The following is a 27,244-nucleotide window of genomic DNA, read 5'->3' on the forward strand; positions in this document are numbered from 1 at the left end:
GTTTTTCTTAATTTTAAGGTGGAAATCTTTTTTATCCCCTACTTAGCACCGGTGAAATCTATCAACGCCTTCAGCGAGCCTAAAGGGGTTTCCGAAATGTTGCTAGAATTGTAAGAAGATGGGGCTTGTCGTATACTTTCTTATGAAGTAAACTATCAAATTCTTTAAAGTTCCTACTATTCTTTGGATAAGGGCCTAAAACTTATCTAAATAAAGTTTTTTGATATCACCAACCGCTGGCCCAGGGGGTGGAAAAAATGGGGTTTCTAAGACAAAAAAATCATACCTCCCTTAATAGGCACAGTATCGAATCGGTTTGAAGTGGTCGTTAGTCTTCTAAATATTACCTAACACTAACATCAACCTAAACATATACACCTTAACGTTAACCTCCTCTAAACATTACCTTTTTTATTATTTTCACCGGTAGAACATCGGTTTGTATGATCTGCAAGTCAAAATTCTAACCGACGCCAATTAGATAATAAAAGACACCATTAGTTAATGGTAAATCAGTTTTATCTAATATTAAAACAGCTTAAAATTCAACGTACACATACGCGTAATAATCTACACTTAATGTTACATATTTCCAAAAATTTTAAATGTAACGACGAATATAATGCGTAAAATATAACGACCCAAAATCTCGCTCGAGTTCGTTAATAGGCAAAATCGGACCATCGGGGTGGAAATGGGGGCTTCAAAAAAAAAAAAAACAAAGTCGCTAAACCTTCTTATTAAATAAACTGTCGAATTGTTTTAAGTTCCTACTATTCTTTGGATAATTACCTAAGACTTATCTAAGTAAAGTTTTTTTGATATCACCAATTATTGGCTCAAGGGATGGAAAAAATGGGGTTTCGAAGACAAAAAAATCATACCTCCCTTAATAGGCATATCGAATCGGCTTAAAGTGGTCGTTAGTCCTCTAAACATTACCTAAAACATTTGTCTGAAACAACTTTAGATATGACCAACCCTTACGGAAAGGGATGACCAAAATGTTGCTGGAATTATAAGAAGATGGGGCTTGACGTATGCTAAACATGTGAATTTTTTTTCACTTACAACCATTATCGTATCGAGTAAATTTTTAATTTTTCTTAATTTTAAGATGGAAATCTTTTTTATTCCCTACTTAGCACCGGTGAAATCTACCTGCGCCTTCCGCAGAAGGCGAAAGGGATTTTTTTTTTCTTTTCTTTAATTTAACCTCCGGGACCATCATTAGGTATTGCTTCAGAGGATGAGATGAATGACAAGTAACGTGTGAAAATGTCATGCCTGACCGGGTTTCGAACCCGGGACCTCCGGATAAAAGGCCCAAGACGCTTGTAAATGAGTTTGGAATAAGTAAATATTACTCATATTCATTTCTATCTGAATAAAATTTTTAATTATTAATGTTTTTTTTCGGACGTATATTGACAACTTAAAATACTTATCGTAAAATAACTATAAATAAAAGTTTCAGTTTGCAGTTAAACGTAAAATTATCATTAACCATTCATATTCATATTTGGTATCAAATACATACGGTATTTGTAGTTCTTTATACCCGCAATGACAACACGATGTTAATATTAAAGCCCTCCACCAGATATGTGTAATTATGAAAATAATATCCTCACGAATCATTCTGCCTATCCCATGGGAACGGTAAGTTAATTCACCTTCACCCATCATTACGTGTGACTCCTGATTGAAGGTCGGTTAACCGATCAATTTTACTTAGAATTACTCAGCTCTTCAAGACGTGACTTTGCTATGCCAGTGAACGTGGTCTATTATTTGAGTCATCTGTGCAACTATTCTGTAGAAAAACAATCCGTGTTCTTTAAAAAAAAAAAATGTATGCTTAAATACAACAATTGTAACGCTTTTAATATTCTATAACATTATCGTAGCCGCTGTTTTTTTTTTTTTTTTTTTACAATGAAAAAAAAAATTAAAAATATTTTAAAAAGAAGTGAATTTGCACTAATGACTACTTTGGTAATTAGTGCTAATCGATAAACAATTTTAAATGGTTTGTTTTAAAGTTGAATCTATTTGTGTTTGTTATGGTTGTTTGCAAAATATATTTTATGATTTTACAGCTGTTGTGTAAAGTAAAGGTAGGCCTACTCGATATCTTAATCCTTTGTTCATTGAAGCAAGTATAATTTTTAAGATAAAAAACTAACCTTCTTGGAAAAAAATTATTTTCGCTTTTTTTGTATAAACGTGTATCTGTTAAGAGAAGTGATTCAAATTGTTTTGATACAAAATAGATAAAAATTTAGAAGTTATGATTTTTCATATTAATTTATCTTAAAGCGATAGAATTTCGATACAGGTTTTGAAAATATCTTTCCCTTTTGTAAAAGCAGAAAAGAAATCTAGATTTAAAAAACAAATTACGTGTTTTCACCTTTTTATGAAAATAATCAGTCGTTAATATATGGTTAATTAACCAATTAAATACAAACTTGTTACTAAGTCTTATCCTGGAAATAATCGATCGTTTAAATGCAGTTGAACGGTAGGTAGCAATTATTTAAATATTATATGGCATTATTGTTCTTATCAGCCGGTTAACAATGATTATGCAGTGATCAAATCTAGGTTAATGATTACTTTTAGCTTCTGTTATAAACACTTTTATTATTTTAATTATTTAAATTTACCTTTCTCCTATTTTATCAGCCGTTAACACAGGAACTTGAGCTGCGAGTAATGAACAAAATCACTTGAAGAAGAAAACTAATATTGTTGAAATATTAATTTGAAAAAATTAAACAAAAACAACAAAAAAACAGTTTGAACTCTAGCTTCCTTTAGAATTACGAGTTAAATAATAGCTCACAATATTTGTCTACTATCACGACGCTGTAATAAAGGAGTGATAGTTTAACAAAATAAAAAAAAACAAAAAAAAACTGACTGTAGGATTTTCTCGTCACGCGGCTGAAGCCGCGATCCGGGATATTCCTTCAATTGTGGATTGTTTCTGATGCACAGTTTACACACATACAGCTTAATTTAAAATATTTTATCATTTTATTTAAATATATTTTTCCGTTTATTTAATTCAATGGTTCTAACTAAAGCGCGCCCGCGAATACGGTATTTAATTCGCGCGAGTGTGGTGTTACTAGCGGCGACGGTCGGCAGACTTGTGTAGCCGCGAGGCTTAACGCACCAGGTACCGAGTCAATCGAGTGATCGAGTTAAAAACCCAGCCACATCGAGTTGTTTTTTTACACTTTAATTATTATTCATTTATTTAATTCTACCGCTCATCTGTAACGTTACAACATAACAGACGACTACAACAGCATTTTTTGGAGCGGGGTGCAAAACAAAACTTAGAAAAACGTTTTTGCAAATATTGTTATTTTTTAATCGTTAAAAAATGTGCCTAAGAAAAATATGACCTTAATTAGGCGAAATTTCGAGATACTGAGGGTGACCTTGCTGTACAGCCTCCCTCCCTTGAGCTTTTAAGTTGAAAATTTATTGGCATCAATGCCCCTTGTATACAAGTAATCTGACCGAGTTTGGTCAAAATAGGTTCAGTAGTTCTGGAGATATAAGGTGATTTAGAGGCCAACACCTGTATCACAACATTCTATAGAGGATAACACATGTACATACGAACATTAATACCTGGAAAATTTCGTCCGGGGTTTTTGTGTTCCTTAGATGTTAAAACGTCAAGATTATTCGGTGAGAACCGCATATGTCCAAATTGGACCGATTACAATATTTTCCTTTTAGAGATAGCTCTTTCTTATTTTATTTTCCTTTCTGCTACAGCGCTATCTAGACGGAAAGGCAAAATCAACTTGTATATATTTATTATTTTTTAATAGTAGCTGCCATATAGAAGGGCTCCGATATTATTTGTCATGTGGCGATTTTTTTGAAAACTGACCAAGATAGATGTTAAATCCATTAATGATTTATAATATCGGTTAAAAAATTCGAAAAAAATACTTTTTTTAAGTTTTGTGCCTTAAGGAGACATTTAATTTTTTTTTTTCAGCAAAACAAAAGAATTAATTTGTAAATATTGCAAAACTTATTTACTCCAATCCGCCCAAGTCTAAAAGATCTATTTTTTCAGACGGAAGTTTGTGCGTATATACACGTACGTTTGTATATTGGTCTTATAACTTGACCCCTTTGACCGATTTTCTTCAAACGTGTTAAAGAGGTACTACTTTCACGGAGAAAGACTATTAATTTTTTATTAAAATTGAAAAAAGGAGGGGGTGATTTTGCAAAAAAAAGATTTCAAATCTTGTGTGAGATACTGTAGCAAAAAACTTTTCTTAACAAAAGTTTTTATTTGATATTCACCTCCTCTCCCGAAAAAGACTATATATATTTTTCTTTTTTTAGTTATAGCTTGCTTCAGAAACGGAATTAATGGGGTTTTTTGCATCTATATTTTCTGCATCAGTAAACCTTTAAACTACGATAAATTTTCCCCTTCCATTACAATGGTCTGTGGTAACAAAACGTTTTTTGTTTTTTTTAGTTATTTTAAATTTAAATCCACCTCGCAAGTTATCCATTGCATTTAAAATGTAAAAAAATCTTAATTTTTTGATAGCCCTTGACTCTGTTGTTATTCTTGAGAAAATAATTAACCAAAAATTTTCACTCCTTCCTAGGAAATTACAGTTTTATTTATTTAGAATTATAGCTGTATCTTTGTAATTTTAAACAATTTTAAAAAGTTATTTTTTTTAAATTTATTATCACTTCAGGATTATTTTTTTTTAATTTTATTTCAACCGAACGCTTCCTCTTAAGTTTGAGGGAGCTTCCAAAATTTTTACGCAATTTCAAATATGTAATGCTCAAAAAGTATTTTGTTAAACAATAAAATCACTCAATTTTAGTGAATATTCTGAATAATTAAAAAATAGCCTCCTGATGCATGAACCTTCAAATTTTTAAAAAGTCGAAAACATATTTTTCGAAATTGTGATGTTAATATTAATAAAAATGTTGGTTATTGCTTTTATTTGAGCTTCTTTCAAATTTTTAAAAGAAAAGATTTGAATATATTAAACAAGTAATTTTATATTTAATTAAACAAAAAAAAATTAAATCAATAACATTAAAATTTATTACGATATTTTCTTTTTTAATATGTCAGTGAACAATGACGTGGCTGACTAAGTGAATGTTTTTGAATTATTTTATTATAAAAATGCAAATAGAGGTTTAAAATGAATGAAGTGAAAAAACTTAGAAATTTTTTTAAAAATAAATTGAAATAAAATAATAATAGGAATAAGAGATAAATATAAAAAACACGATTGTCGAAAAAATATTGCTCTTTAATGCAGGATGGTATACTGATAGTGTGATTAAACAGCATGCGGGTGACAATTTTGTATATAGTATAATTTTTTAAATGTATTTAAATATACATATCCTATGACACTCCCAGTAACGTAAGGATTCCAGCGCGGGGTCATACATATAAATCGGTTCAGCCGTTGAGCTGCTACGGAGGAATAAACTTACATGCATACACCCTAAATACATTAAAGTCCTCTTTGGACAGTTGTGTAAAAATATATAACTTTGTCTGACTGCCGTAACACTTTTGGCATTTATTAAAAAACTTTTTTTATTTCCAGATGAGTTAGATTCTATTTTTTTAATATGATTTGTTGTGAGTATTTTTTCAAAAGTATAAAATTAATAATTATTGCTATTGATTTATAATATCACCATGTTTTCTGTACTTGAAAATATCTGTTATTTTCAAATCTGACTTGGATTAATCAGATTTTTGTTCGTTATATTTTTACGCTTAGTTCCTGAAAACAATCTGTTTTTTATTCAACATTCTTTTTACCGTATTCCTCTCCTTATTTTATTTCATTCAGCTAGTACTTTCTGGTACTTTTATGAATTTTTTTAACGCTCCTTTATCTTTTTTAAAAGATAATATATGTTAACGAGTTTTCAAAAGCACTTGTGATTCTAATTTTGGTTTTGGGATTCCATAAGGCTTTGGACTCATCAGAATCCTTAGGCCCAGCTACATTGCTGATTGTAACGGTCGATTTTTATTTCCGATAACCACCTGAAGTAATTCTTTCGAAAGTTCCATAATGTATGGTTTATTTTAGTCTGTTGGGAAATTGAGTGTAATTTTAGTTAAAACTACGGTTCTGATCCGTTGAGTTTATCTGTTAAGTTGAATTTCTTCAACCTATCCAGAACCACAGCACGAGGAGGATCGCATCCCTGCTTGGATCTTATCAACAATTTTCTGAAAAATTTCTTCCAAAAAATTGTTGCTCCAAAGTATTTCGGCGCACGAGATTTGAGCTTCTCATATTGTTTTTATAAAAGTAAAAAATAATTTATTAGATATCTTTTTTTAATTAGGAGTTCTTCTGATCTTGATGATTTATTTTTTTCAATAACTATCTGCGTTGTTGTATATTTAAGTCACAAGTAAAACTTTTATAAGAAATATAACACCGTTGTTCCATTCCAAGTTATTTTAAATTAAGTTCCAATAATATTTTCCGTTTTATTACTTTGTTTTACAAATTTAATCTATTTTTTTTAATTATAAAAATTCTTGGGAGAGAGCAGAATCAATACTGACCAGACTTATAATTACACAGTAACACTGAAAATTTATGAAAAAAGAAAATTTCCTACCGTTTGATATTTATCAAAAGATTAAAAAAATATATTTATACCGATAAAAAATTTTATTTATTATTTCTAGATTTTCGGAATAATTTAGATTTGACACATAACAATCTCATCACGTTACAATCTACAGTTTGCTTGTCTAATCCGGTATTAAGTGGTGTAGATCGGCTAGTGCAGTTTACACGGTTAACGACAGTTTACTCGACTAGCTCGTGATTAACTAGGCTAGTGCGACAATTTTTGTTCGTCTAACACGGGATTAACTCGTCTAGCTGGTCTAGTACAGTTCCACGACTAGTGTGGCAATTGCTGTTCGTCTAACACCGGATTAACTCGTATAGTACAGTTCACACGGCTAGTGCGATAATGGCAGTTCATCTAGCACGGGATTAACTCATCTAGTTCATTTCACACGACTTTTACTTATTACTATACCTATTACTTATTACTTATTATCTATACTCATTGTTACGATCAATTTTTCGGAATAACAAGTTACAATTTCCTACGAGGGTTGGTGTTTACCGGGTGAAATGTACTATGAGGGACGCAATTGACCTGGTTCTTTTTCAGGCGGACACAACTGACCGACGTCCTCTAAAACTCTATGAAAATTTTTATTTTAATCAATCATCATTGTTAGATACCGAAAATTAATTTTTAAAAGCCCAAACAATAGAAATAAAAGATGAATTACAAACGAATAATAATAATAAACAAAATATTCTTTACAAAACATTCCATTGTTTCTGTTTCTATAAAATAAAAATTCTTGTTGACTAAAACTATTGTTGTATCGTTTTAGAAGATCTTTATTGTAAATGAAAAAAAAAACAGGTCAAACCACTCAAACTCTCTACTAGGATTGCCCACCGTGGCTTAAACACGTCCCCTTATGTAGAGTTAAATAAGATAAAAGTTTACCGTAAAAAATGCATAAACCTAGATGCATGAAACTCTAACCGCTCAAATAAATAACTGTTTAGTATTCATATACAATAGAAAACTTTTACAGAAAGATAGGTCTCGTATGTTATTCAACAATAAAGTTTCGGTGCAATTTTCGATAAAGCAAGTTTCTCAGTTATCTAATATATATATTTACTATGAAAAAAAAGTATCCGTTAATTAAATTCTAGATTAAAAGCTGTGCATTGTAGTTTTGGGCAATCCCAGTCGAAAGAGTAAAGTTATCTCAAAAAGAGAATAACCGTTGAAACGTTGTCCATTACGACGTAATGCACGCTGCCTAGCAATTGAATAACCCTCGAGATAGATTTTTAATCAATCAAAAAGGATATCCCCTTGCCATGAACACAATTTAATAGAAGGGGTAACCGTTTAATGTTATCATGATTGAAAACTTTCATAGAAAGATAAATTAAAAATTGTATTCGGTCTCTTATCATTAAACAATGAATTTTCTGCTTCATTATTGATAAACTACAAGTTTCTCAACTAAAATAATTTCTGTTTATTAAGAATACATTTTTTTTTTAATTTTAACCCTTAAAGAGAGTATCTTATAACTCTTATTTAAGAAACGTCTTAAATAATGTGATACAGAGGCATGTGTTGACACACAGACAGGTATATGAGACGTTTGCTATACTAAGGTTAGTGTTAACAGAGGGAGATTCCGTGTAATGCAGTACAGAATTATGTGGCTCTACGGTGTCTCCCCAGTATCTTCACATTTTTAAAGAAGCTGGTTCACAAAATAGTATATGGTATTCCACAAGGGTAGCCAGTTCAGTAGGAATAAACAGACGATATACAGTGTGTTCAAAAGATGACACAGCCTTATGGAAGAATGTTTCCTTTTGTAGCAAGTTGAATTGAGGAAAATGGATTACACAATACAGCAGAAAATATTCATCGTCTCTCAATATATTAGATGTGTTATGCCCAGACCCAGAATGCCTTCATAGAAAATTATGGCGCGGGTGCACCAAACAAGTTCTCCATCAAGCTACTGTATGACAAGTTTCAAGAGGCAGGGAATGTAGCAGATACAGCCAAAAGTGGTCGACCGAAGTGTTAACACCAGAAAGGTTGATCGCAAGCTGCATATTCTGTTATTCCCAAGAAATACGTGTGACGCCTATGTAGCCAATCTGGTAGGTAGGCGGTAGATAAGTATAGTCTGACAGATATGGTATCTAACTCTGTACTTCGTTGGTAATGCCCACACGGCATTGCGCAAGTGTTTAGAGATGCATCCGTACAGAATTCGTGTTGTTCACGAGTTGTTACCTGGAAAACGTGTATCTTTCTGTCAACGGTTCATGTCATCTGTAATACCAGATGTGATAGAACTCGATGATCGGTTTTAGTCTGACGAGGCATGTTTCCACCTTGATGCACAGAATTCACTTGTTTGGTGCACGGAATTCCGCATCAGTTGTACGAGTCTCCTCTGAGTCTGTCTGCACTATACCTGCAGACCGGCTAGAGTGCACGTGGTTTCAGCAAGACAATGTTACGGCTCATACAACCAATAACACTATGACTTTCTTAAATCAGTGTTTTCATGAACAAGTGATTTCAAAGGGGTTGTGGCCCCTTCTGTCTCCTGAATTATCCCCTTCTTTCTGTTTCTTGTGGGATACCTTAAGGATGCTGCTTGCAAAACTCATCCTCACACCATTCCTGAATTGCTAAATGAAATTGAATGATGTGTAGCTACTATTCCTCGGCAAACGTTACAACGTGTTTAAGAGCTTTTTTTACCTCCGGATCCACAGTTAGGCATTCTTCAGAAGATGAGATGAATGATTTGTAGCGTGTATGAAAAATTGCATGCCTGACCGGGATTCGAACCCGGGACCTCCGGATAAAAGGCCGAGACGCTACCACTCGCGCCACGGAGGCCATAAGGTTGCGTCGCTTTTTGAACATCTGTATATGTTGCGCGCCGCAATTTCATTTTTTACTTTTTTTTTTTGTATACTTTATTTTTTACTTACTATTTATGAGTTCCATTTTATCTTATTTATAATGTTTACATAGTTTTAAAAAATTATTTAAAAAACGAACAGATTGGTTAGTCATCTTGAAAAAAGTAATGAAAAATTTTGACATGGAGATATTTGTTAAAGTAATTCGCGATGATAATGCCCAGAAAAATAATTTGATTGCAAAGTATTTTAAACTACTTAGAAATTCTTTAGTAAGATAAAAAAACTTGATAAACGCACAAAAAACGTAGAAGAATCACGAGAAGAAACGGTAGATTGAAAATTTCAGTACGGGAACAGCGGAAGAATCGAGGGTTCAATGATGAATAGAAGGTGGGTGTGACGCCAGAGACGCTGGTTTTTCCAACTGGACGTGCCGGCTATCAAAATCCGACACTGGCCGGTATTCACTGGCATGATTTGTTAGTTTAATTCGACTCTACATAATACTGACGTTAATTACAGTAAACAATGATAATGTCTAGCTTTATTGGTGTAATAGTAATAATAGTAGCAGCTCTTTTTTGCGCGTTTTTATATGATATAGTGGCGTACGAATGCGTGGAAGTTATTAAGTAATTAACCGTAATAGAGACATATGGTGACAAATGAAGAGGTATTGCGGCAAATAGATGAAGAAAGTAGCATTTGGAAAAATATAGTTAAAAGAAGAGACAGACTTATAGGCCACATACTAAGGCATCCTGGAATAGTCGCTTTAATATTGGAAGGACAGGTAGAAGGGAAAAATTGTGTAGGCAGGCCACGTTTGGAGTATGTAAAACAAATTGTTGGGGATGTAGGATGTAGAGGGTATACTGAAATGAAACGACTAGCACTAGATAGGGAATCTTGGAGAGCTGCATCAAACCAGTCAAATGACTGAAGACAAAAAAAAAAAAATGGTGGTTGAAGGCGGAAACGCAGAATGCCTTACAATCGATACTAGCGCGCAATCAAGGATTTTTTTTAGTTGTCCTGACTTAATAGTTTAGATTATATATTTTTATTGTTTCAGAACCAGAGAAAACTTTGTAAAAATTTTTATTTCTTTAAAAGTCAAAAGAAGACGAGCTGAACAAAGTTTATGAGAATTTTAAAGCTCGCATCACATCGCTTGAGTCGCGTTTGACATGTATTTTTCAAACTTGGGACCAATAATTCCACCTACTTTTTTATGCTACTCGCTTACAGAGTACCTCTTTTTTTTTGAAATTGTTAAAAATAATTTTATTTTCTTTGAGACTTCTTTAAGACGACAATTAGTTTGTATGGATTCTAACAGTTATGTTGAAATGAACAATTACTGTTAAAGATTAACAGGTATCGATTATTGAGAATCGCATCATATTTGCCAATCGGCTGAAAGATGTCGAAATAAAACTCTTTTTAGAGCGTTAATGTTTTATAATGTATGTTGCCAAAAAATTATTTATAAAATATAAATTTAACATCATTCTTTGACCTTTCGACTTTTACCTTACCTTAAAACCAATGTCTAACAGCGGGAGGCATTTATAGTTGCAATTCATCGATCCGGACCGGACCACCTTCCACGGTCAGCAACCGTACAGATAGGATGAGAAATCTGTAACGTATAAATGATCGGTACGGGTCTATAACAGAAGTAAGAATTGAAGGTCAGCTAGTTATTACAGTATTATTAGCGTACTACTTTTAGATTATATGTCTCTGGTTCGATTCCTGGTAAGGGGTTGTATTTTTTTTTAACTTTCATTCTTCCTATTTACTTTGTTAAATACATTAAAAATACGTGTACAGCATATCCGAGATCATAATACTAAAATTAAAAAATAAATAAATTAGTGATTTTGTAAGCAGCAGACATTCATTTCCGACTGAAAGTCGACTTGTCGACTTGTCGATCGGTCGACAATTCGACATTCACAATAACCTTTCACGATCGACTTGTTTGCGGAAGGTTTAGCCAGTACGTAAGAGAAAATATAATAGTTACTATTTCCAGGAACGATATCATTATTGACTGATGAATGTCTAGGCGATATTTGCATTATACTTCCACGTATTTTTCTCACTACCTTCATACTTATATCTCAGATCATCTTGGTTATAGATGATATATACAGTAGTCCCCCTGTTATCCGTCCCCCGTTTAACCGACTTTTCGGGTTAACCGTCGAACCCTTTAAAATTGCTGTTTAACGACCCTCTAATTTTTTATAAAATAATTAATTTTCCAACTTATTTTTTATAATTTTATTTGTATGATTTAATGTAATTAGCTCCTACACAAGTACAGTACTGTATTGGTTATGCGGGATAATAATTAGGCCTGCATGCAGAGGAAACATTTTTATGAAATGTAAAATGCGGTACACAAGTAGACTTTATACACTACTGTATGACATCGTGTCTGACTCGTATATTTCCTCAGTTAGCCTAAACATAAACAGACAATTTACGCTGTTAACTCTCGCATTAATTTCACAACATCGATACATTAACCCAGTGATTCCCAAACTGTGCGCCGCGGCGCCCCGGACAGCCGTGGTCTCTTCACAGGGCGCCGCGAAATATTGTAAAAGCTTCATAATTAATTGAACCAAGACATTTATATTAATTATTAATTTAATGTTAATAAAGAAAAAAATAATGAACATACACGAATTTTATTTATTTTTACTTCTTACTTACGAATAGTCATACTTAGGATAGGGCGCCATGGAAAAATTTTAATTGAAAAAGGGCGCCGCGACTCGGAAAAGTTTGGGAAGCACAGCGTTAAGCGGTTTTATTTAAAAACCTTTTCAGTATGATGATAACATAACTGCGTTATAATCTTGCATAAATCATCACATCGGTGTAGTTTTGAATGGTATGATGTAAAGTGGCGTCTATATAGTGAAAAGTTATATTATACAGTACGTACATATTATAGCGATTGCGAAAAATAACCGTCTTTTAAGTAACGGACTTACAGTGCGTAGGTTATTTAGTACGCGTACATTAAATTTTAGTTTAAATTCAGTAGAGTACAGTAATTTTTAAGATTCCTTTTTATTTTCGTCTATTTTTGTGTCTACTCAGTATAATGTAATGTTTCTTACGTACCGATAGCTGCAATTTTTTTAGTTTCAGGTAACCTTTAAAATTCCGTACAGTTTACTTTTTATTTGTACTTGCAGTTATGAGTTGTGAAAGAAAACGTGTGGTAGTTTCGATTGAAATTAAACTGAAAGCGTTAGAACAATTAGATAAAGGTCAATCGGTAAAATCAGTGGCATTAGGTTTAGGTGTTGGTGAAACAACGGTTAAAGATCTGGTAAAACCCGTTAACAGATCGAAGCTTATTGCACGCAGCAAGGCCAGTCAAGTGGCTCTTCAGTCGAGGTGCACCGTAATAAACTTGTCTTAGATTTACTAGACGAGGCGCTTTGGATGCGGTTCCTTCAAGAAAAAGGAACATCTATCGGTGGACCTCTGTTAAAAGAAAAAGCCATTATTATTCTGAATGGAAAAATCGTTTCACCGAACGGTTCTGGCAGCAGCAGTACTACTTTACAGCAAGTGAAGGATGGTTACATCGTTGGTAAAACATAAATTGTTGGTCAAATTTGGTGAAAAATTATCTGCAGACCACGCCGCAGCAGAAAAATTTATGAACTCATAAAAAAGAATTCATAGATGAAGAAAAAAAAGTCAATGAGGCGGGACTTTATATAAGTTGCTGCCCAATAAAACGATGGCCGTTCGTGATGAACACGTTGCTCCAGGATATAAGAAATCAAAAGACCGGATAGCTGCCTGCTGTAATGCAAGTGGTACTCGTAAATTACCACTTTTTTAGTAGGATAGTCTAAAAATCCGAGAGCGCTGAAAAACATTAATAAAAAGACGTTACCAGTGTATTATACAGCACAAAAAAATGCACGGATGAGTTCTTCGTTATTTAAAGAATGGTTTCATCACGAATTCGTTTCTAAAGTAAAACGACAAATAAGAAAATTAAATTTACCTAAAAAGCTATGCTATTCCTAGACGATCGATACTTTGTGTCATCTTTCTTACGACGAGCTTGCAGAAATAACTTTAAGGCTCAGTTTCTATTGCCTAGTGTAACACCGTTGACCTCTTGATCAAGGGGTTATAGAATTATTAAAGAGGCGGTACCGGAAGAGATTTTTATCTTTAATTGTAGAAGAAAAAGAAGACGCTAATGTAACTTTGCCTAATTTAATTTAAAAAATTAAAATTAGTGACGCAGTTTACAACGTAGCCGTTGCCGGAATGAAATATTATCCGCGACAATAAGTAAGGGCTGGAAACGTCTACAGAAATTCATGGCGCGTGTAGCAGTAGTGATGCGGATGAGACGTATAATCCTGATCCTGAAGATATTGGAAATTTTAAACGATTTGAGGGAGCTAAACATGGAAAGTACAGCGTTATTAGATACGAATGACGTGAACGAATGTATATGCAGTGACGAGAGAACGAAATTATTAACGACGATGATATTATTGAACTTTTAACAAGAGAAAAGCAACCTAATGAGGAAGACGAAGAAGAAGAATGGCATGTAGACGAAGACGATACAACAAAACCAGTGGCGGGTCGCGTATAGGCACTGGAACTGCAGCATCCCATATTTAAACTTGATATTATCGATAACATTTAATATGAGTCCTTTTTTCTTTAATTCTTTTTTTATACTTGTACAATATATAATCCTTAAGCTTAATGCCACTACCCATCCCCCAGTTTATGAAAAAGCTACTAAAATCTTAGTATGGAACTGTGCGCTTCACATTTCCAACGGCGTGGTGTTAGCTGTTCTGCGAATGTGCACATAGGAAGCTGCACGCGAGGCTGCGAGGGAAAAGGCACTGTCACTCCCGCAGTGCCGACCCTGGCGTGCTGGTGGAAGGTACATTTTTCTTACTCCGTGTGTGTATGGAACGTTCCTTGTTCGTTCCCTTTTCTAGTTTAGTCGGTGGAAAGAATATAAAAGTGGTTTAGTTGTTTTTTTTTTCAGTAGTGATCAAAAGATGACGGAAGCAAAAGGCTCTTTGCCAAATCTGTTCAAAAAACACGCTGGAAGGGCGAAAGAGAAGATAATTAGTAAAAACTAATTATGTATTTGTTTCTGTGTACATAAAAATTTAAATTAAGTAACATTGGAGTATAGAGTTTTTAAGCGGACATTTTATTAAGTTATAATAATACTAAAAAATATTATCTGTATTGACATATATTATTTTTTCGGTTGAACCGAATACAGTTTTTAAGTGCAATGTCACAAACCGTGTACCATATTTTTTAATGTGATAAAATGTAGAACCAAATTATCATCCTGCCTCCAGCTATTGTATCGATTCATTTTTTCGGTTCTTTTATTTTACAGAAAACTTTAACTGTGGCCTTGAAAAGGCTCAGCAAAACATTTTCTTGTGTAGCACCCCCCAACTAATTTTAGCTCCGAGCCGTCATTGAACAGAACAGCATACGGAATTAGAAAAGGTTTTTTATGTGGCTATGATGCTTTACGTCGAACAAGAAATTAATGGCACACATTACGACGTTCTACAAATGAAAAAATGAAGAGATTCATAATGTTGTAGTTAAAATCGGAGGTATAACAGTGTCCAATATCTATAAACCACCAGCTGTATCATAGCCAACGTCGGTAATCCAAATACGACCTCATCCTGCGGTCTACTTGGTGATTTTAATAGCCACCAAGAGCAATGGAAATATAAGGATTGTGATGCGAACGGTGAGGCTCTGGTGAGATGGGCTGAGGATGAGAATTTTGGTCTTGTCTTTGATGCTAAAGACCGATTTACTTTTAAATCAGCGGCTTGGAGGCGGGAGTATAACCCGGATCTATGTTTCACCTCGAATGACAGCACAAGTCAGCCGCTGCTAGTCACCCGAAAAGATCTCTGCAACTTTCCCCACAGCCAGCACCGTCCAGTTATTATAGAGGCAGGTAGTCGGATTTCTCTCGTGATCTCTGTACCCCGCCCTAGATGGAACTTCAAAAAGGCTAATTGGGAAAATTTTTCTAGGAATCTGGATAAATGCCTAGGCTGGAAACCACCGATAGGCAAAAACTATAGCAGATTTATTGGAGCGGTAACAAGTACCGCTAAGAAGTGCATCCCTAGAGGGTTTCGCAGAGAATATATCCCAGGGTGGTCCCAAAATAGCGAAGTTCTCTACCGAAGCTTCCTCGAGACGGGCGATTAAGAGGTGGCAGACGAGCTTCTCCATAGCCTCGATGCTGCAAGACAACAGAAATGGTCGGAAACGGTGGGAAGCCTGAACTTTCAGGCTTCGAGTCGTCGTGCATGGACTCTGTTAGGAAAATTAGGAAGCGGATCTCCTATTCAGAGACCAAAAGCAGGTGTCTCCCAAACACCGTGGCATCCCACATAGTGGCAACATCCAGAGCACCAAGAGACAGGGCGCACACAGTTGAGATAAAACGCGAACTAAGGAACTTGAGGAGGAAGGCAGGAGAGACTGAGTATGCTCGCCCTTTTACGCTTGAAGAGATTGAGTCGGCGCTCAAAGCTGTTGCTCCAGGGAAAGCACCAGGGTTCGATGGTATCAATCCGGAATTTTTATTAAACTGCGGAAAATACGCAAAACTTTGGCTGGCCAGATTCTTCACTGACATAATGCAGACCTGTAGCGTGCCTAGAGAGTTCAAGCGATCGAAAGTAGTAGCCATTTTGAAACAGGGGAAACCAGCAAACTTACCTAAGAGCTATAGGTCTATAGCATTGCTATCAGTGACATGTAAATTACTAGAAAGGCTTATCTACAACAGAATCTGTCAGAGGATATATGATGTTATACCGATTGAACAAGCAGGTTTTAGGCCAAAACGAAGTTGCACCGACCAGGTTCTCTCGCTCACAACGTACATTGAAGCGGGGTTCCAAAGAAATGTTAAAACCTCTGCTGCGTTCGTTGATTTATCAGCTGCTTACGACACTGTCTGGATAGAAGGCATGATTTGTAAGTTCCTCGGTGTAATCCCATGCAAACTAACAGTTCTCCTCCTTAATAACATGTTGAACGACAGAATGTTCTGTTATCATGGGATCCGATATAAGCTCACCTAGGAAACTCAAGAATGGCCTGCCACAAGGGTCGGTACTTGCGCCTCTCCTTTTCAGCCTCTATGTTGCGGACATGCCAGAGTCGAGATCTAAAAAAGCATGGCTACGCCGATGACTGGGTGCTAACAATAAAATGTAGATCATTTGAAGAGTCGGAGGAGGTCCTGATGGCTGACCTGGAGAAACTGGGGAGGTACTTCTGGAGATGGCGCCTCCAACCGAATGCTAGTAAAACAGAGGTGTCATGCTTCCATCTGAGTAACAAGTTTGCTAATAGGGAGCTTAAAATTCTATTTGAGGATACGTGGCTCTTTCACAATAGCACACCGAAATACCTAGGTGACACTTGATAGAACGCTTTCATTTAAGGAGCACCTAATGAAAGCTGTAGGGAAATTGAGAGCGAGAAACAACATCATACATAAGCTCTGTGGAATGACGTGGGGAGCATCGGCTTCCACTTTGCGCACATCGGCTTGGAGCCTGGTCTTCTCGGCTGCTTAACAGCCCTTATTTTCATAGAATTGATGATCAACTTAATGACACTATGAGAATGATTGCCGGGGTTATCAGGTCTACTCCCGTGGAATGGCTCTCGGTATTGAGCCACATACCACCCCCGAACCTGCGCCGTATGAACGCTCTTGTAAGAGAGCACAAGAAGATTATGGATAATCAAAACCTGCCAATACATGAGGACATTGAGGATGCCAATCGGGGTCGCCTTCGGTCTAGAAAGCCACCTATCAAAACAGCAATTGGTGTCACAGAGGACGGATTTGACTTAACTGACGCCTGGTGTCGAGAATGGACCACAAAGCAGAATAACCAAATCCCATGTACTACTCAAAGGCCGCCGGGTTTTGACTTGCTACGTAAGACATGGTCAACACTAAACAGAATACGGACTCAGCATGGTAGGTGGGTCTATTTCCTGTATAAATGGGGTAAAATGCTCGTGAATTTTTACTGATGTTACTGCTGACTTTTCTTCTTTTTTATTAGGCAGGCCCTATTAAAGTGTGTTGAATTTAGAATGGATCTGTTCATTTAGTATAAAAATTGCTATATGTTTGTATATTTCCTAATGTTCAAGTCTGTTAAGAAGTAAAATTTTGTGCATGTGTAGAATATCAAGGTTGTTGTCAATGTTTGTGGGGTTTGGTTAGCAAAACCTCACATAAACTAAAAAACAAATAAAGTACAGTATCCTTGATTGAAAACAAAGATAACTGAAAATGTTCTGAAGTTAGTTTTTTAGAAATGTTTTATTATTCAATTCAGTAAAGTGTATTTTTTACAAAAAGTTTAAATTTCAAATTAATATGTATATTACTTTTAAATTAATTATATATATGAACACTAGTCTAGCCAAGAGATGGAGCCACTTAGACCCCCATGGCCTAGGTCAGCCCAAGTGAGCCCTGGAGCCAACCCAGGGTTACAGAGCTTGCCTTGCTCGCCACTCCCATCTAGTAAGGGACAGATCCTCCTGGATCCCCACCCTGTTCGTTACCCTCATGGTTAGGAGAATAATACTGATAAATAACAATTAAAGTATTCAGACTTCATAAAAACCTGAAAAAGAAACTAAAGTTCATGTACCTTTGATGCCAAAAAAATTCATATTATTTCTATTGCGATGGTGACAGAAATAATATAATAATGAAGTAAAAGGATTAATCTTTTTTTTTTCTTTAATAAATATTTTTACTTCAAAACTACACCTTTAAGGAGTCTATGGTCTTGGTCTATGACTTAAAACCTTGCTCGGGATAACAAGAATGTATCCTACAAATTTTAAAGCAATCAGTCTGGTTGGTTCTCATCTGATATGGTTTCCAAATAGCCACGATCTGGTTGATCTACAGCATACCTAATGTATATAATAGTTAGCCTCAATGCACTATCACATTCCCTGTTTGAATTGTGAAAATTGGATGAACCTTACAGTATATGTTTTAAGAGCATCCCAGTACACAAACCCAAATGGCCAAATTGAAAAATCAGGCTTATTGCAATGTGCTCGGCTAAATGGAAAATGAAATATAATATATCTGCATTATTGCTTATAATTAGAAATATAATCTAACCAAACTACACTCACTTTGCTTGCTAACTTAACTAGAGAACAAAGGTTAGCTAACATAGATTAAGTTTGGTTAGATTAAAATTATAATTTACAAATTGCCAGGTGCATTGCATAAACCTGATTTTTTCAATTTGCCTACAACATATATAACTAAAAATGTAATAATGCATTTGCTTTACTGTTCAGGTAATTTACATTGCATTTTATAACTGATTGGAAAAAAACAATTACATTTGCATCATATACTGAAATTACATCATATAATGAATTAAATTACATCATATATGAATTACATCATATAATGAAAGATTACTAGTATTATTGTATGTATGATAATTTTCAAGATTACTACAATATTTATACAAATTTAATTATAATTACATTTATAGAATGAATAATTCTTTTTTCATTTATGTGCAAGTGAAATGTTGAAGTATAGTATGTTTTGCATTAGTCAGCAAAATGAAATAAACTATAATTGAAAATTTAGCTAATTAAAAAATTTAGCTGTTATTAAAAAAAAAATAATATATTTCGTTTTCTAAGAAAAAAATACATCAAGCACCAATTGTAAATTACCTTATAAAAATTATGTAAAACAATGAATTTAGACTTTTATGTATTATTCATGTTTTATGTTCGTATTGAATTGATTTAGTATACTATAAACTGATATTTGCATAATTTAAATAAATAAGGCAAGATATAATAAACATTTCTTAATAGAAATAAAACCTCTAGTAAAGGTCTGGCCAAACAATGTATAATTCAGTTTATACTTTTACAACCGCACAATCTCAGGGATGGCATGGTTGTTGCTTTATAAACTCTATTTCTATTCTTTGATTTCTGTTTATTACAGAAAAAAAGAGTTTTATTTTGATCATATATTAAAAGTTTAGAGATGCAAAATCATTGATTATTGATCAATGATGCTTTCATAATGCATTGATGCAGTGCTTTCATCTGGATAAGCATGCCCCCAATCCCACCAGGTTGGTCTAGTGGTGAACTCATCATTGCAGATCAGTTGGTTTTAAAGTCAAGAGTTCTAAGGTTCAAGTCCTAGTAAAGGCAGTTTTTTATATGGATTTGAGTACTAGATCATGGATACCGGTGTTCTTTGGTGGTTGAATTTCAATTAACCATACATCTCAGGAATGGTCGACCTGAGACTGTACAAGACTACACTTCATTTATATTCATACATATCATTCTCATTCTTCCTCGAAGTAATACTTTATGGTGGTCCAGAGGCGAAACAGAAAAAGAGAGATATGGAGTATGTGCCATCTGTGGATTATCTTACCCTTGGGAAATTTTGTGGACTGGAAACATATCTTGAACAATTGCCATGAATGTTCTGGTAGTGTGAGCTGTTGCCCCATTCTGATGGAAACTACACTACATTGAAGATGATATGTCTTTTGTAAAAGGTAGTCATAAAAGTTTGAAGTTAGGATGGTTGCAAAGGTTAAATGAATGGTATGAGATAAATCTACACATCAGGTTGATGTGTAAAAAAATTTGATTTTAAAAATCAAAATTTCTATATTTGATGCATTCATTTGAATTTAAATATTTTATATTATTTTACTGGTAAATATGAGCTAACACAGACGATGGTAATTCATTAACTCTGCACTAGTATTTTTGGATCTTTTTTAGGAGCTACAAAACACTCCTGTTACTTTGTTGTATTCTGTTGATATATTCTAACTTATTACTTTTTATGTGTATTAACAAAATGTTAGTAGGTTTCCTGGTAGGCAACATTTAGAATATCTTTTATAATTTTGTACTTTGTACTTTTAAAATCCTCATCAAAATGTATTAATAGAGCCTGAAACATTTCTAGGTAAAAGAGAAAAGTAACTTTTAGTAATACCTTTGCTGTTTTTTCAGTTACGCTAATGTTTATGTGGTATCTTATGTTTTGCATTTTATATTTTTCATAATTTTTTTTTTCTTTGATATGGAAGTTTAACTTATGTTCTATTTATCAAACTGTTATTCATAATATTCTAAGTTAAGCTCTTATTATTAACCGTATTGTAATATATAAAACAAATTTATCTTATCATTGTAATAAAATAATGTACCTAACAAACAATTTTATTTTTTTGCGATAACAATTTCCTTAAATTTTTCATGTTATTTATGACGTGTTTATCTGTTCAGAAAATAGCTAAAAACTTTTTATTATTATTTTTTTTAAATTTATTGATAGAATATAAAGAACCTAATGTTGCTGTACTGAATTGAGGCAGTGTATGTATTGATTGTTTTTTTTAAAGGCATAAATTAAATGCATTAATTTACTGATTTACAATATTTGTTTCTGTTTTTTTTTCTTTTTTTTTTTTTGCTGTGATTCATAATATACCTAAGGTATAAAGATGCACCATTCTCGATTACTTTGAGGTTAGACAGCGTCATTCTGCTGTTTTTATCGCTTTCAGGTCCTTCTTTTTTCAATACCCATTTATTACTAGGACACAACTTTATTACTATTGTTGTTTCTTGCAATATAATGACTTGCAATTCTTTTTCTAATTCTACTGAACATTAATATGTATTTCTTTTCTTTGATTTTAAACCACTAACAAAGACTTAAGAAAAGCAGCAACCTACTTAAATTAATTTAATTTCTCAAGTATTACTTATTTAATATAAATTTCCAATCAGTTGGAGTAGTGGTTAGCATGCTGGCTTTTAGATTATTTTGTTATAGTACAATTTGCAACTTCTTTTTTTTTCTATATATATATATATATCATTTCATCCATCTCATGATATTTCCATGGGTCTTCAAATCACATTTCATCTGTGATCTTGTATTATCAGCTACCTCCATTTCTTTCATGGTTTTTTTCCAGTGGGTCCACACAAGATAACAAATTAATGTGATCTACCCTGATTGGGAGATTATTTATTGTCACCACTCACCTTGTTTCTTTATCTATCAACCCTTCTGTTCCATGATCTATTCTATAGTTATGTTATGTTCTTCCTACTGATGATGTTGAGATTGTAAGTTTGAGAATTTCTGGTATCTGTTAGCAGGATGCCTGCAGACCGATCCAGGGACTCCTTTTCTGCCCTGTGGCTGCACAATAGCCCTAATGGTCAAAGAGCTTATAAGTAAAATTAGATTTTCTGACTCCTTTAAAAAATGCATCTACCTTCCTAACATTCAGCATTTGTATGAGCTCTCTCACAACATCCCACCACTACAATGGAACAGTAGTTTCCTTTTGTTAATCCTGCCATTCTCTCTTTATTATTTCATTCTCTGGTTTTCAGAGGATTTTACCAGTTCAAGTAATCAGCACTCTTTATGTGCTACTACATCTGGGCCAGTACATTTCTCTTGGCAATCTCCATTACTTCTTTCTTACTCTCATCTGTATTATCCCAAAATAATAAAAAAACTTCCTGAGTACCTTTCCTTCATTTTATCGTACTTGCTAAAGTTCATATTAAATATTTTGAGTCACAATACCAAAATAAAGTAAATTTAGCATTTAATCTTTCCTTCAAGTTCATAATTTTACTTGTTATCAATAATAATAAAAATAATTGTCATATTTAGTGTTACACTACCTTATATAAAATTTGTTCAAATTATATTGACTGTTTGGTGTCTTCTTGAAACATATAAAATTGTGGATAAATTTTTTCCCCGTTACCATTATAATCACTACACTATAACTCATTCCCAACTCTGAACATACTTTTATTGCATCGAACTTTAAATTGTAGTAGCCAGTTATAAACTCTGCAAAGGATGACAAATGAAAACTGGCTATCATTATCAGTAAATAAAGTAGGATTTATTTCCTTAAAGTAGAAGAAAATGATAGACCCTAGAAGGTAAGGAAGGTAAGGAAATGTCTAAATGAAAACTATGCATGTTTGAGGGCTTAGAGATGGCTGTTCCACCATTGAGCTTAATTTTCAGGTGGGAGATGAGAAGGGAATTTTACATACATTATCAAGTTTTCGTAATATACTTAAAGAGAAAAAGGCAGAAATAAAAATTGTGATTTGATTTTTCTATATTCTTTAGTTTTTCTGTAATATTAAAACATTTTTCTACGTCTAAAATACAACATTTGTAAATCTTTGTTTAAGTTATTAACTCTAACCAGTTGACTTTATTCACTAATTTAATGTTTATTGATGGTGTATATTTGCTCAGTATTAAATGTACATTTTGATTTATACAGTAATTACAAATACTATTTTGATTCATTGTTATACATGTTACATTCTCTATCGAAGTTAATTAACATTACAGGTGGTGTAATTTAATAAATTAAGTACATTTATATTCATTTCTCTGTGAACTTTATTCATTATTTAATTGTAGAGTTTTTAAAGTACCGCTTCTTTGTTTTGTAGATTAATAAACTTTTATTCACATTTCATTTCTTATTTCTTAATCTTGTACTTGTTATATGATCTGAAGACTGTTTTTTTTTTCAAAACAAAGAATTATCATTTGCAATTTAAATTACTTTTTTAAAGAGAATATTAACACTAGTAGTAGTAGTTGCTCATACAGTTATTTAAGATTAAATTATGTGGAATCACAAACAATTATTATCCTTGAAATTATGTATGTAACTAACAAAGCTGCACAGTGTCAGATATTCATTTTAAATCACAATAATTTCATGTTATAAAAATTGTTCTTACATATATACAATTTGTATAAATATTTGTTTTTGTTATTTAAATTTGAAAGGAAAAATATGTATGGGAACTTTTAGATTCTGATATTTGTATTTCTCATATTTTTGAACTCAACTCATTTGCCATTCTTCCCAACAGAAGAAAACTATTTTTTTTAAATACTAAATATCACCTTCATGGTAGAGTGGTAGCATCTCTCGTCTTTCATCCACAGTTCCATGTTTGAGTCCTGGTCAGATATGGCATTCTTCATATTGAAATATTAATTATTATTATTCATCAATAACTGTTATTGGATTTCTAACCTGTTGTTGCTATATAAATTAATGAACAATAATAATAATGCAGCTGGCAAACAGTTTATTAAATTTGGCTTTCGTTGTTGGTAAAGTTACCTTCATACATTTTAATTTCCAGAAGTTATAAGAATATAACTTCAGGATGTTGCCTGAATCAGCACTCAATTAACACTTGATTTGCTAGTCGCCATGATAATATGTGGTAACACTTTTTAAAAATTATTTAACTTTTAATGATTACTTTATGCAGAAATTTTGTAAATCTTTTCGTAATTAATTATTGAGCTCCCTCATTAGTTGAGTTGGAATGGAATGCAAGGATAGAAGAAGAATTTGTATCTCCATACTAATCGCAGAACCTGAACAAAACTCCCTTGCTGCTGTGTCTTTCTTTTATCGGGCGGTAATTATTTATTTACAAGTAGTGTGGTTGTATTTATTTTGTTTTATTTATGGACAGAATTATTTGCTGCATTCCAATCCTTTAGACCAGCGAGAAATTATTTGACCGGGCTGGCCAAGGGAGACTAGCTGCATATGAGCTTCTTTCTCTTGGCATGATTCCATTTCATTCCTTCTCCTGAAGTCCTTTCGCTTCTAGAGTCTTCCAACCTAGCAGGAATGCGCCTTTTGGGAGCCTTAGTGTTGGGAGGATACAATTCGCTCAACTTTCTGGAGGGAGTTGCATATGCTGGCAGTAGTTGAGTCTCTAGTTGTGCTGCTATTAATGACATCAGTCTTAAAATATTTAGGAAATACTACAGTGTGTGGTTGAGTAATATATTTGATCTGTGCTGTGCTTGTTTGTTGATAAGTCTGTGAAACCCATTTCTATCTTTAAGTTGCATTTCTATCTTTCATACAGAAGATTCCAACATAGAATCATGATCAGACTTAATTATCACTTTTCATGATCTTAAAAAAATTTGTCTCTCTTACATAATTGTAACTGGGTGTTGGGTTTTAGTTGCTAAAAGAAAAAAGTTTTTTTTTCTTGTAAGTTTGTCATTAATATCTTTGACTGTATGTGCCCAGTTTCTATGAATTGATAGTATTAGTGTTTTTGTTACTTTTTTATGTGTTTGCATACTCCTGGGTAGGTGTACACCAACTGTTTTAGTACCCTTTTTTTGTATTGTAGATTAATAAACTTTTATTCAAATTTAATTTCTTATTTATTAATCTTGTATTTCTTATATGAATCTGGAAACTAATCATACTCAGATTTTATGTCTTTTGTTTGTGGTTTTGAAAGTGACAATGTTGTAAGATTGTTGGATGATGTATGTTTTTTCTACATTAGTTGTATTTTTGATTATGTTGAAACCAGAATTTATTAAAAATTTGACAAGAGATAATATTTAACTTTCTGAAAACTTCAATTAACATATTAATAAAAAAACTTATTTTTCAGTAGTAGTTAACAACACTAATGCAATTACATATCATCTTTTTTAATTGTTGAAAAATTATAAACATCTTTCTTTATAAATTTTAGTAATTCTACACTGTTGTAACATTTTCTCATATTTTTCAATTTATTTTAATAAACATGATAAGTCAATTTGCCATGCATTCAGATTTAAATACTATAACATTCTGGAATAGTTGGGGAAGTTTCAATTTTTAATTGGTAGTATTCACTTAACAAAATTTGCTATGTAATTGTTCATTATATTCGTCTATCTTTATTTAGACTAATGGCTTTTAATTACACAATCAAGAAAAAAATTTTACTTTTGTGTTAGTAGAAAAATAAAAAGTGCATACTGCTGCCATTCATGAAGAATTCCATATAATATTTTCTAATTCCCCATAACTAACCTGCCAACATTTCCATAATCTAAATATAAAATTTAAAATTATTGGTGGCAAACAAACAGTTTTTGCAGATAAATTGAGAGCTATCAAACCAGAAAGTCAGAAATGCTTTCATTAGATAAGAAATAATAAAATTTATTTTTCAAACATTCATTGATGATGTACATAACTATTAATTAATAAATACATAAATAATTGCAACTGCATAAATAAGTATATAAGTAATACATAAGTACATAAATATAATAATACATAAATAAATACTTTAAATGTATTAGATAGATTTAACATAATTAATATACCATCTTAACATACTTAAAGATATAAATAGTAATACAACTAATCATTAACAAGAGTGAGAAAAAGACATTTTGGAAAATTAGACAACCCTTGAAAATAAGTTTTTTAACACTTCTTTACTTAACTAAATTCCGAACAATTACTTTCAGGTAAACTATTTAGGAAATAGTTAGTGGTACAGCAGTGGCAATAGCATTTATTTCTGTTTGCTTTCTAATTATTAGCAAATAAAACTAACTTTGTACTAAAAGGTTTATTTTTCATTTTAGATGTTTTCTTCAAATCAGCAACCCTTGACTACGTAATTATTTTACTCTACTATTTATAATTAAATTTTTTTATTGTTAACTACAATAAAAGAAATTATATTTTAAAAACAAAATCAAATGTACACTCTTTTTAGTTGTGTAATTCATTAATAAAGTAATTTTATTTTGTTTATCAAAATGAACTCTCTGTACTCTTATACTGAAACAATTTTTCAATTGTTTGTAACACTTTGTTGCAGTTCAATTGTAAAATATTGTTATAATTTTTCAAACAACTCACTAAGCTGTTAAAAACATTTGATGATACAAATAAAATCTTTTAAAACCTCAGCTTAGGTAACATGAAGGTTCCTTAATTCCTCAATGCCCACTCAACTTGGGTATTAATCCTATCAAAACACCAAAATCAATAAATACAAAGCACTTTATAAAAATATAAATGCCTCAAGAGTTCATTAGGTTCCTTAAAAATTGGATATGTATTGATTTTACACCATTTTGCGTATAACTTGTATAACACCTAGAATAAGTTTACCAAGTATTCTTAAGGAATTTAAGTAGAAGTCTTATAGGCCAAAATTCCTTGAGTAAAGGGGAGATTTATATTTTGTAAGGAGTTTATTAAATCTTGTGAAGCAGATCCTCATTTTTCTACACAGCAATTGTTTTTACTGATTTGATGAAAATCCTCGTTTGATTAAGGAGAAGAAATTTAATGAATTTAAAGCTAATGTTTAGTATGGGATTACATAAAAGTCTGGGACCTTTTTTCTTTGATGAAAACATAACATGTAATTCATATCTTGAGACATTATGAGATCTTATTCCTGAGTTTTTAAATAACTCCGTGTTTGACATTTGACAGTAAGATACAGTATCTTCTCACTATGTTCTTCAGTTTTGAAACTTTCTTGATAAGCTGCTTCAGAATGAAAATGGCAATGAGAAATGATTGAATAGGCACCATTTCATGTAATTTGATACCTTGCAATTTTTCATT

General features: G+C 32.8%; 1 protein-coding gene across 7 annotated transcripts in view; it reads left to right on the forward strand.

Moving 5' to 3' along the window:
- The window catches only part of LOC142330830 (pH-sensitive chloride channel 2-like), a 120,330-nt gene that overhangs the window by 89,512 nt on the left and 3,574 nt on the right, over positions 1 to 27,244 (forward strand). Inside the window, exon 1 of one of the 7 annotated variants that reach the window (XR_012757847.1) lies at positions 21,107 to 21,125. The exons of 5 other annotated variants lie outside the window; for them this stretch is intronic. The gene's annotated coding sequence lies outside the window, so the exon portion shown is untranslated. Of the gene's footprint in view, positions 1 to 21,106; positions 21,126 to 26,243; positions 26,277 to 27,244 lie in introns of those variants that run through there. One more of the 7 variants, XR_012757848.1, reaches the window with a different exon arrangement.

The sequence above is a fragment of the Lycorma delicatula genome, chromosome 10 (assembly GCF_047948215.1).
Source record: "Lycorma delicatula isolate Av1 chromosome 10, ASM4794821v1, whole genome shotgun sequence".
Lineage (NCBI taxonomy): Eukaryota > Metazoa > Arthropoda > Insecta > Hemiptera > Fulgoridae > Lycorma > Lycorma delicatula.